Source organism: Botryllus schlosseri, chromosome 5, assembly GCF_051294905.1.
Source record: "Botryllus schlosseri isolate E-star chromosome 5, Bs_hap1, whole genome shotgun sequence".
NCBI classification, from domain to species: Eukaryota; Metazoa; Chordata; class Ascidiacea; order Stolidobranchia; family Styelidae; genus Botryllus; species Botryllus schlosseri.
The window spans coordinates 214,076-227,075 of NC_137240.1; the positions used below are offsets into that span (position 1 = coordinate 214,076).

A 13,000-nucleotide genomic window follows, 5' to 3' on the forward strand; every position below is an offset into this window, starting at 1 on the left:
GTATAACTATAACCTATTTCAGTGCACTTAGTGACAATGCTGTGGATTGATCACGACTTCACAGAATGTGATCTCCACTAATACCTGCGTAGCTCGCTGTACTGTTTCATCTTGCGAATACGGCCAATCAAACATTACAACTTTCCTCAGGGCAGTGTTTCTTAACCTTTTTAGGGCTCGCACCCCTTGTGTTTTCAATCAATGTTATCGTACCCCATGTCCAGTTTCAACACAACTTATTTATTAAAATCATAAAACGATTGACAAGAAATAGCGCCTTAAGCGCGGGGAAAAATTTTGAGATGATTAAATCTGCCCAGAAAGTATCCACTCATTTGTTGGTTTGGAAAATAATTTTGAGCTCTAGCGTGTATAGAAACCTAATGCCACAAAGCATCTCGTATCCCCTGATTTAGTTCCCAAGGGGTCCACGGACCTCTGGTTATAAGAAACCCAGTATGCTCAGAGAGAAACGCACAGTATTGAAACTACAATTCTCGTCGATAAATTATTTCTTATTGGCAAAATGAGCGTATCATTTCAAAACTCGAAAAACTCATCTCTCAACTCGAATGATTTTAGAATTAATAGGCCTACTCCAATTCGGATTCGAGTGCTCGTATCCAGGGTTGTAATGACTCGAGTCATGACTCGACTCGAGTCAGACTCGAGTCGCGATTTTCTGATGACTCGACTTGACTCGAGTCATTTTCACAAAATACGGAAATGACTCGACTCGACTCGAGTCAATCTGCGTATTGACTCGACTTGGACTCGAGTCATTGCGCATGACTCGAACCAAGTCATATGACTCGATGAGTCTCAGACGTCCAACACCGACATTTCATTGCAATTTCGAAGAATAGTAAAGTAACCACACTGTTGGTATTTTGCCTATTGTTACTGGAACTTGAAAATGCGACCAGAAACTATTAGAAGTGAGGAAAATCAGTATATTTTAAATGCGAACAATTCGATATCACCAAACAGAGTTATAAAAACTTGTTTTAACAACACTTTAACTCGAAGCTGAGCAGTCAATCTAATTACTTGGACTCGGACTCGAGTCATAATACCATGACTCGGACTCGACCCTCTGGTCAGTGACTTGGACTCGGACTCGACTCGGTGGTGAACTAAAAATGACTCGACTTGACTCGAGTCAAAACTATAAGAGTGAGATTGACTTGTGACTCGGAGCCTTGTGACTTGGTTACAACCCTGCTCGTATCATTGTGTCCATCCCTTCTCATACGAGATCGCAACACTGTCCTGTTAAAATTGACTTAATGTGAATTCTGAGCTCCGTGCGTGGCACTTATTTGCTCTTCGAGCATAGAAACAGAACTCCACAAAAAATAATTATAAGATTTGTTGACCATGGTCTCTCTGATCAGGCTGACCAGCTGTCGTATATTTTCAATTCCAATTCAATTCAATTTATTGCTAACAATTTCATCATTTCAATCATCATCATCGTCATTTATTTACCATTATCAAATAAATACACCCCACGATCGCGATATAATGAAAAGATGGGAGCGATGGGAGGGTGCCAAAACGACTCGGAGTAGTATTTAAATCATAGACACTCACCTTGGCCTACAGCATGTAAATAAGAGGCGTACACACTGGATAAAAGAAAGGATACCGTAAAAGTAAGCGACAAAGGGCAGAGGTAATCAAAGTAATCAAGAAAGCTGCTCAAGTAGAAGTAGAGGTAGCGACGCAAAAATCTAGGCTACTCAAGTACGAGTAGAAGTAGTAATTTTCGAAGCAACCTCAAACTACTTCAAGTAGAAGTGGAATTGACTGACTTTTAATCCACTCAATTGAAAAGAGTCTTAATTCGTACGCATGGACTGCCAAAAGCTGCAAAACTGAACAATGCGGAAGGTGCAGAGAGCATGATTCTTATATGTTGATGGATCCCAGAAGGTTTCAATTTTCGATAGAATAAGCATTTATTCGCATCATGGGATGCAAATGATAATATTGATATTGCTTGTTTGTTATATTGACACAGAATTAGCGCTTTTAACAACTTTCAACAATTACTACTAGATACAGTCCATCCTCAATATTGATATTGCTTGTTTGTTATATTGACACAGAATTAGCGCTTTTAACAACTTTCAACAATTACTACAGATACAGTCCATCCTCAATATTACCGGACCACGACTGACCTATCGATCTCGCTTCCCATGACATGCCGCCCTATTTCTTGTCGCTTTCTTTTTCTATACTATCTTCTTTACTTTTATTCAGTGTGTATGCCTCCTCTTTTCATCGCCTAGGCCAAGGTGGGTGTCTGATTCCATAGACTACTCCAAAAGTCCCTTCGACATCGTCCTGTCTTTTCATTGTATCGCATTTTTGTGGTGTATTGAACTTATAAAAATTGCTTATAAACCAATGATGATGATGAGGATGGGTCATAGGCGCCGCACGCACAGTAAATTTCATAAGGTGTTTACGTTTGTCTTGCGTCCCTTTTCCTTTTCCTTCTTACTGCCATCTTTCAAGACTTCGGCTCTCTCTTCCTCTAGCCCCCCCCCCCCCCCCCCACCCTAAGTAGACCGCAGCAAATTTCGACATATATTCATGTTCAAGCAATCTTGTCAATAAAAATAATTACAAATAATATGCCGCGTCTCAGTCTCACCGTCTCAACGTTGATAAGGTCAGAAAGAATAAAGACAAGAAATAGCGAACGAATGTATTGTGCAAATAGGAAAATCAATAGCCGCCTCAAAGCAAAATCAGCGATAATACCCTCAAATTCAAGTTTTTGAACGTAGTCTCTTTCTATAGACAGAATGGATAGAGCGGATAGCCGATCATCATTCATGGTAGAACGTAAATAAGACTTAATCAGTTTGAGCTTTGAGAAGCTCCTCACACAGCTCTCAATTGAAACACCAATGGTCAGATAAAGTTTCAGACACGAGCACGAGCGTAAATATCGTGTCGAATCAAGTAGCTTTGCATTAACTAACGACTGTAAAACATCAAACGCTGTTACACTACGATCAAACGTGGTTTCACTGCTCCGCACCAGCCTGTTGACCCTGATAAAATCTCAAGTTGAACAACTTCATATGATCATGTCTTAATTTGTGTACGTCCTAGAGGCCTCATATTGGTGTGTACGAAAAGCTAGCAATCTTCTGATTTATATCATCCCCAATTAGAAGGTATAAGCCATAAGACATGACAATATTCGCAGCTACTCCAAAAAGTCCACCTGGTCGTCATGAGTGCTTCTAAAAGCGCTTGTGAATAAATTATGACTTTCGCTTTGCAGCAGAGCGTGGGAATTCAAAAATCCAAACATATCTCTTAAATCAGGGCGGGCAACATACGGCCCGCGAAGGGCTTTTGTCCGGCCCGCGGACTGTTTTCCGTCTTACATGATGATGTGGCCCGCGGCCCCAGTCTGCCGAGATTCCCCACTACTTGCTTACTAGGTCCAATTTTAGTGACTGTATGTTATTATATACGTGTAGTGTATGCGCATGCGCAGCGTGCGAGAGTGGAGCTTACGCATAAGTTCGTACAAGTGAGAAGACTTGCACTATCCGCATTTACCATGTACTCAACTGTAACGTCGTTTGTGGTAATCATAGTGTTTGTCGACTACAATTGTCATTTACACAAGGCTGATATTTCATATTTTTGATTCCGTAAGTGCCGACATGTAGCACGGCACACTTCTAGGCTTGTAAGACACCGCTTATGCCAGATGGTTGTCAACTCGAAAACGGGTGTCGGGTCACTTTTCAAATTTCGTAGAGGACGCAGGCCGCATGAATTCAATATCGCGAGTAATTAGGCCACACAGTTGAACAACGACGCTATCTCGTCACGTACTCAACCCTAATGAATCGATATCTTTGTACATTTGGGGTACTGGACTTATCGAACGCCTTGAAATCCTAATTAAGGATTGCACTGTGTGTTGATTGATCAGAGAGAACCAGACTTGGCGGCGCCTGTATGACAACGCTATTCTCAAATCCACATTGTCTTCGTCATTATCGGCGAGAAATGGCTTTGAAGCGACATTGCTGTCGTTAAAATACATTCATTAAATACGATTTATTCCTTGTATATGTGGATAAATGGGTGAATAATGTATCGATTCAGCAATCCGGCCCGCCATAAGTAGCCTACTTATTGTTCCTATATCCGGCCCGCCGACGGGAGAAGTTGCCCGCCCCTGATTTAAGTGGTGTATGCCGGTAAACCTATAGTTTCAGCTTCATGTTTAAATCTGCCCAAAGCTTGAAACATGCATCGTCTAACTTCCTCAACAACACTGAGGCCAGCATCTTCTGATTGTTCGCCAGGCGTTCTCCCTTTTCCGCGAACTCTCCGAACAATCGGCCTTGACGACTATTTCAGAGTGGTTCCATTGTCATAATGCCATGTTAACATATTAACTCGTGTTTTCGGAATCAGCGCGACACAAGCTTTCGATTGAGACCTGTTTGATTAAATTTGAGCTCACGGGACGCCAGCAATAGGACCACCAATTACGCTTCTTTTAGCCGGCTGTGCCGAGCGAGATAGTGTAATCGTGATGCGTCCGGCTTCTTGATCGGTAGGTCGTGGGTTCGATCCCCGGCCGGGTCATACCAAAGACTTGAAAACTGGTATCCGCGGTTATCCCGCTAGGCGCTCAGCAATCACGGAGGAGAAAAAAACGGGGTTGCAGACTAGATGACATTATGAAGTCCGTATCACATCTCCGTCGTCTAAGCATCTCGGTTGTGCAGGCGAAAAAGAATACCATCTCTCTCTCTCTCTGTCTGTCACACTGTGCTGCCCCATTTTGCCGCCCCCTTTGAGCCTGCCGCCCCTAGCGCAGAGCCAGAACCGCCAAGTGGCTGCTACGCCACTGCCCCCTGAGCACATCATCTAATACAGAGGTGGGCAACCTTCTTGCTAATCATGGCAGCATTTCGATTACTTATGTAGCCTAAGGCTACTCCGGACTATTCTACTTTTCACAACGGCCTATTGTACGCACCGAAATCACGAGTGGCAATGTTAAGAATAGTTGCTGTGAGTGCACATTGTCGCGCGGAGCGCGAAAATTTTTCTCAGAGCCGCGAATGAATTGTTATTTCTTGACGATTCCCATTCCGGCTCAGATTAAGAAGGGCGCTACTGCTTTAAAATCGAAAAATGAAGTCTTGCGCGGAGCGCGAAGAAAATTTCAACATTAAATAAAATCTCTCCCCAGCAAACACAAAACCGTAAAAGGATCATCCGGGATCATCTCGATTAGGTTCTGATTTTCTAAGTGTCGAGGGAATGTCTAAAATACGTAGTAGGACGGTCTTGTGGTTATATTCAATCAGAATAAATTCATACTCAGTGTTGTCCCGTCTCATGCATTAGGCTTCGTTATATCCGGTAGTTAATCTAATAATGCAAATTTTCTATCTCTCGCGGGTATGACTAAAATACGTAGAAAGGATGACTTTGTCGGTACATTCAATCACGATGAATTCCTATCCGGTTTTGTTCGATCTCATGCGGTAGCTTCGTTCTATCCATTAGAAAACAATGTTCTCCCTTCGTTTTATTGCGTGAGGATGTCACCGGTGTTGTATATTCGTGTTGTTGCTCTAAGGTCGAAGAGGTTTTGTTTTCTTCTGATATATATGATCTTCATTATATATATATTCGCTCTTTCGGTAATCTCGCATGTTCAACGAGTATGGCTAATAGTTTTATTCAGAGAATAACTAAATAAGTGAGATGTTGTACGTTCAGGAATATGATTATCGATGCGTGACCTCTAGAATATTTCGGCGATTCAAATTTTACGTCATCGCGCCGGACAATGATTTGACGCGCAACAGGTCGCACCCAGGCATAGTTCGCTCTTTCTGTATGGTAAATGCCGTAAATATATAGGAATTGTGACTGACTGAGGTAGCGGGTTAAAGGTATATACGCAGTAGCATATAGCTTATGGGGTATTTCGAATTGCCTGTAGTATATGACGCCTAGAGCTGTTTGACTTTCTACAAAACAGGTGTAGACAACTATAGAAAAGTTTCAGCTTTTCCAGGTTAGAATTAGAGCTAAACCGTTTTTTCCGAATTAGATTACAATTATATTGCTGGCATTTCGCTCTAATTTAGTGAAATTAGACCACTTTAATTATCTAGTTGTCCAAGTCGCTTCAAACATCTGAATTACCGGTACCTATACCTATGGCATATCATACGGTAATATTTATGCTTGAATTTTCTAGGTATATAAGTCAATATAGATACATACATGTAGAACACTGATTCGTGATTTTATAAAAGTTGGTGCAAGAATGGACATTTTCAACTTGATGTTGATTAATGGAGCAAAATTTGATATTTGAGTGCAATTATACCTCGAATCCAGTGACAAGATTATTAATCGTTGAAACCAAACGCAGCTTGTATTTATGTTGGCCCAGAGAATTCGGCTAGCCAGACCATATTGATAGAATATGGTCACAGTAAGATAATATTTTGGGCTGATTTACATGAACTTTCCAACATTTGATTTGATATGTCCGCTAAAACAGTTGTTATTCTGCTTTCGAATAAGACCTAAATTGCTGGTTTCAATGGTAACTGTGTTTGTCAAAGGCTGTAAAGGTAATTTCTTTTCCATGTTAGATGTTTGTTTGTTTGTTGTTGGTGTTCATGGTGGTGGTTCGACTACACTGGTCATTTTACACCAGGCCGGTTCTTATTATTATCATTCCGTATCTGCCCGATTACCAGTGAACTCGGCACTTAGTGAATTCGGCCGCACAAACTCGGCACTTGGTGAATTCGGCCGGAATAGCGGTACCGGTCACCATGATTGGTTACTGGAATGTTTGCCGGTGAACTTGGCACTTTGAGTGGTCAGGGCATGCGTAGATCACACAGTCAATGCGTGATTAGATCACAGATTGCGTAATCGCGGGAAATAACGCGACGCTCTTCACTTGGTGAACTCGGCCCTTGGAGGAATTGGCACTAGAACACCTTCGCATTAGAAATGCATTTAATATGAATGAACAGTATCAAAAAGGAAATTTAAACGTGTCGTGGCTCGCGGTAGATCTCGTAATCTTGGGATCCGTCAACCCTGTTATCGAGACACCCTAACTCCAGAGTGGAATCGCCTCTCCAAAGGCAAAAAATAATTTATTTTGACGTGATCATGCGAAACATTTGTTGATGAGGAACACTGGCTTGTCGTGATCGATAAACGAAGAAGCGCCGCTTGATCTTCCACGGTTTCGATCTCACATACAACGCCAAGATCCATCTTCTCAAAACTTACACGACACAGGCCCGTCACTCACGCCATCGATTCCAAGCAGACCGCGCGTGGTCGGTATATGAGCGCTGCGTTATTTCCCGCGGCTATGCAATCCGTGATCTAATCACGCCGTGACTGCATGATCTACGGAGGCCCTGACCTCCTTACAAGATTGACGAATCACTTGATAATACTATTATTAGTTTAATAATTCATATTGATAGCTGTTAATACACTTCATTACAAAATTTCCCGAGGGCCGAATTCACCAAGTGCCGAGTTCATCGGCAACCATCTGCCCACTTATAGCACGGCCCACTCCTAGGCTTTTTAAGACATGGCTATGCGGATCAGATGGCGAGGAGGAGCCTAGATAAACGGCCAACACTTCGGTAGGAATAATGGAGTCGACGTGTCAGGCTCGAACCCGCAATTCATTGGTGTTTAGCTATAATGGAACGTACCACTACGTTACCTCGCCATACCTTGTAAAATGGGACCGTAGCATTTGGCATTTCGTGTGGCAATTGACTTTTGTGTGGAAAATTGTGTTTGTTTCAGAACTTATCCGAAACTTTTATTCCGCCATAGATTGTATATGATAAAACGATATCGGAATTGATCCTAGAATAATTCCAAAGCCACTCACCACAAAGGAGGATTTAAAGAAGTTTGATGACATATTGAATGAAAGCAAAAGCCTTTGCAAGATATGTGGTATGTTGAATCTGTTTTGTTATTTTTAAATACTTTGTTGTGCCGATAGCAGACGGTATATATAAACGTAAGATGTGGAAGCTATCAAGGTGTTATGTTTATTATTTTTAGAAATTCAGTCAGTCAAAGTGGACGATCGTATTGCTTGGATTATATTTAGGCTTATTTTAGCATCTTTGAGATGCAACTCTGAACGTGGACGGTCATGAACAGTCAACTAATTCTGTTCCTATATTGACGTATCAGACATTTGCACTCGTACCGTTGACCGCGACAATATTGGTCATTCAGCAAGAAGCATCCTGAAGAAGGTTCCCAGTCTGGTGTAGTTATAGCAGAGTCGGAAAGAATGGGAAATACGCTTTCATCAACCTCCATTTGAACAAGATCACATATAGTAAGAGACATTCATGATATGCTGCAAATGTGACTGTGTTCTTTGTCTAGTCACCCCACTCATGTAATTATTGAGGCTTCATGCCAGGGTTGTAACCAAGTCACAAGGCTCCGAGTCGCAAGTCAATCTCACTTTTATAGTTTTGACTCGAGTCATTTTCAATTCACCACCGGGTCAAGTCCGAGTCCAAGTCAGCGAGCAAAGGTCCAAGTCCGAGTTATGGTATTATGACTCGAGCCAGAGTTTAAGTCATTGTGTTATCTGCTCAGTTTCCAATTTAAGTCTTGTTAAACCAACTTTTTATATTTTTTTTGTGATATCGAGTGGGTCGCATTTATAATATACGAATTTTCCTTACTTTTAGCAGTTTTACCAGTATCGATAGACGAAATCCCAATAGCGATTTGCTGTACTATTCTTTGAAATAACCATGAAATGTCGGTCTTGGCCGTCTGAGTCTCAAGTCATGCGCAATGAGTCGAGTCATTTCCGTACTTTGAGAAGATGACCCGAGTCAAGTCGAGTCAACAGAAAATCGTGACTCGAGTCTTACAACCCTGCTTCATGCAATGAGCATTTACTTTGAAGATAAATAGTAATTAAATAACTGGTTGGTGGTACAAAATTTTATTACTGCTTTCAAAAGTACCTTCATGATAAACGTTATTGAAACCCGAAGAACTTTTCGCGTGCCAATTAAAGAGCTACCGGCACGATAAAGGAAGCAAAACAGAGTTTAATTCAAAACCAGATGGAGAATGATGACGCATTAATGTCAAATTTAGAAATAACATCGATGGAGCCAGAACACAGCAACAATGCAGTGTATAATAACAGTTGCGTGAAACAGTATGACAGCGTGACACAATTCTTTAATTATTTATTATAGTGGTGCCCACCGTAAATACTATTTTACTCAAATCCAAATTTTTCGATGGCAATAACTCCGCTTCCACTTGTTTGAATCGAACCAAATTTGATGAACATCGTTTCTATACATAACCTAACACTTTCATGGGGTGAACAGAAAATTTTTCAATTTTTCCATTTATTTTTAAAATAATAAATAGAAACTTTATTTTCCTGTAGCAATGCAGCTACTGTTTGGAATTGAACCAAATTTGGTGTGTAGGCTTGAATTGGGTAACCTAACAATTTTATCAAGTAGCCAGAACGATTTGAGAAAAAAAGTCATTTTTAAGAGCCCTAATGTCCATGTCAGAGAAACGTTTTAGGGTAGGCCTACTCACATGTCTCGCAGCGTTCTCTACATAATTGTCAATTGCGATACAAACTGTTCGCTTGTATTGATTAAGCCATCCAACTTCGAATTGTGAAATGTTGGGAGTCTTGATATCAAATTTTTGAAAGGTGCACTTTAAGAAGATTTCGGAATCTGTCAAATTATACAAAAATATTTAGCAAATTCTTAGAATGATGTAACTTTCAAATTGTCATGCATTTTGCAACAACATTGTTCTCAATTTTCAAGGTGCTGACCATTGGAGGAAGAATCACCCTTAAGCCGGGAATTCACAATCCGTAAACGCGGCCGACTGTTTCTCTCCTCAAGAGGAAGGAAGAGAAAAAGTAAGCAGAAATAGCAAGAGTGTGACAAGTCGCGTCCATTCGCTTTAATGCGTATTTCCATCCGCGAAGCGCGAAGTAGTAGGTGGGAAAACTAATGGGCGTTTGGTTAGCGCTTTATAAGGCTGAATCCAGCGCTGTATTTGCTAAATGTTGCGGTGAAATAGGGGTGGTGTCATTTGGTATCAATATTGACTATTAAAAGACCATTTGTTAGTGGTCATGGATTTGTTCGGCCAGTATGCAGTAATTTCTGATGGTCACTTCCCGGGCTTCTGTTCTCCAACCCCTCATGATTGTTATTCTGCTTCTAGTAAGACTGTCGATTCTAATGTTTTATCGTATCATTTGTCGGAGGTTTCGCTCGCTTTATTTACAACATTTTGCTCTCTGCTAGGTCAATTACTGGCTGAGTATCACTACAGCCTAACGAACTGCACTAATTCTCATTTTAATGTCTTGCTGGTTATCTTGCTGTCAATTCTAATAATTTATTAATGTCTATACCAGTGCCGCCACTCAAATGTTTTGTTCTCTGTACACAATATTGTTAGGTCTTCAGCTTTCCAGGCAGAGTATCATTCCACTTTCTAGACTTGGTATATATCTCTCCAACTAGCTGCCAAATAACTGATTCGTTTGGATTGTTGAATTGATCATTTTTGACAGAATGTGACAAAATTTTAGTCAAGAATTCATTTTGTGTTAGTGGCTGTTTTCAAAGATTGCTGAAGTAGTCAGCGTTGATCTTGATAATCAAGTAGAAGTGGCGATTGAAGTCAGTTTTCTAGTCATATAATAATAAAAACTTGAAAACTTGAGTGGAAATAGTCCAGAATCAAATCCATTTTAGTAAGTATCGGTGAAAAAAATGTTGGAGTCATTCGTTACTCGCTACCTCTGCCATTTTCGCAGTACGAATGTCTTAGCTAATAATCGTCATTTTCATTTTATTTCTGCAGGGTGTTGAAAAGAAAACGCCAGAGGGATTATCATCATCAGACGATGAAACCTTCTGATTACTGACTGTTCTCATAGTTTCATTCATTGGCACTACTTTGCACTACAAGTAATTTCGTTCGTTTCATTTTTTACGCCGCCATTATTTACTTGCCAATTCGTTTTGAATTAAATTACCCCAAATGTGATTAATATGTAGTAGATAATGTGGTGTGTGTGTGTGGACGCAGCCGTGATCAGGTTATGCCCAGTGGTAGAAAACAGGTTATTATGTCAGGATCTTCTTCTAATGTAGGATCTACATTCTACTCACCATGTTTAAAGGCTGTAGCATCTGCATAATATGTACATTATTAAAGTACATCGAAAAGACATTGAATTGAGTCGACACAAAATCCCCCTTTCTACTACCTGCCGAGATCTAATATCTACTATATCGACTCAGCTTTTCTACATCTTTGGTCTGTACTGTGTTTACTGGGTCGAAAATTCGGGAGCGAATTCATAATTGCAATTTGCATGTCTACGGCCGCCACCACATACTAATTGTATTAGGCGTCGACGGCCGCACAAATTCCCTTCTACGGCTGCATGCGAACGTACGGGCGCAGGTTGCCCACCCCTGATCTAATAGATACATAAGGTATATCCTACGCCTATTTTGAATCCGCATTCCAGTTGTTGAGTCTTTTACATTGCTGACAAAGTTCCCCAAACTTGTTTGAAAATAACAAAAAAACATTGAACAGGACATCAATTAATTTCAAGGTAAATTGCACTGAGACTAATCCTGATGCTGGTAGTGACTACAGAGAGCACGGCGTCGTTCTGTCCTGCCATGCTAAATTTGATCAGTTTTGGAAATGATTTAAATTGTGTTGATTTATAGCCTAATTGAGGGCGAAACCGGGCAACCTATATTGCATCCAAGTCTGTCTTAGGCAATGCAGTTCGCCAGCTATTAACAACAGCTACCTAGTGCACCGAGATTTAGGCTACTGCCGAAGCTATGAAGTAATAAACGACTTGCACGTAGGAATTGCTCTAAATCTTCAAAGAATATCAAAAATTTGCTCAAATGAAGTTGAAGTCAGCCCATACTCCGTTAAGCGCGACTGCTGGAGTTTGAGTTTGGCAAGCTTTCTAGAATACGAAATAAGTTTAATAATTGTCTTTTCAAAATGGTTGTGAAACACGTGTTTAGTCACAATTTATAAGACTTTGTCAATTGCTCGCGCCCCCCCCCCCTGAGAGCCTCCCGCGCCCCCCAGGTTGAGAACCCCTGCTCTAGGCTCTTCAAGGCGCTGTATTTAAGCGGGATCGGCGATGAGGACTTGAGGAGCCCAGATAAACCTTCGACACACGGCAGAGCCGAGACTCGATCCGGCAACCATTGCTGACTGCAGTGTTTAGCCAACTGCGGTACTCGCTTCAACAATAGTATTGATATAAAAATGCGATACTAACCCTTTGTGTACTAGAATACCCCGTTTTGGAAATTATCATGACATGGCGCCCTGCCCAATATTATAAGGCCCCTCTAGTTTAGGCGATGAGCAAAACGGAGAAGTGGTTTCGGATACGGCTTTAACACTTTGCGCGATTAGTATAGGCTACGTTATTAACAAATATAGGCCTAGTGGGTCGTAAAATTGACATTTAGTTTATCGTCTTTATTTTCGGAAAATAGAGGCATTACTATGCGCTTGCTTTTATATACTTCAACATGTATGTTCAGTTCAGCAGATAGAAGGAATGAAGGCAATTAGAACTCAAAGTATGGTACTCGGAATTGAAAGTGAAATATAAATACCGCTTCTAAAAAGCGGAAAATATATTTTATGTCTTTTGTCCAGAAAGCTTTAAAGGTGGTCTGCTAGGCCTAACGTTAAATAAAGCCGGATTAGCAGCTAGCACACCTCATGGCTTGCTTAGTTTCCTATATATGATAGGTAATTGCTACATTGCGAATCGGTAGTTTCAAACGTTATGGTGGGCCATATGTACACTTTGTACAGTGAT

General features: G+C 40.9%; 1 long non-coding RNA gene across 2 annotated transcripts; it reads left to right on the plus strand.

Moving 5' to 3' along the window:
* Positions 1-6,281: 6,281 nt before the first annotated feature.
* Positions 6,282-11,166, plus strand: LOC145438486 (uncharacterized). 2 transcript variants are annotated; one of them, XR_013914947.1, is made up of 4 exons: positions 6,282-8,034; positions 8,281-8,431; positions 9,924-10,103; positions 10,981-11,166. It is a non-coding gene; the product is annotated as an uncharacterized LOC145438486 (long non-coding RNA). The 2 variants fall into 2 exon arrangements; XR_013914946.1 differs by having other exon boundaries at positions 6,285-8,431.
* Positions 11,167-13,000: the final 1,834 nt, after the last annotated feature.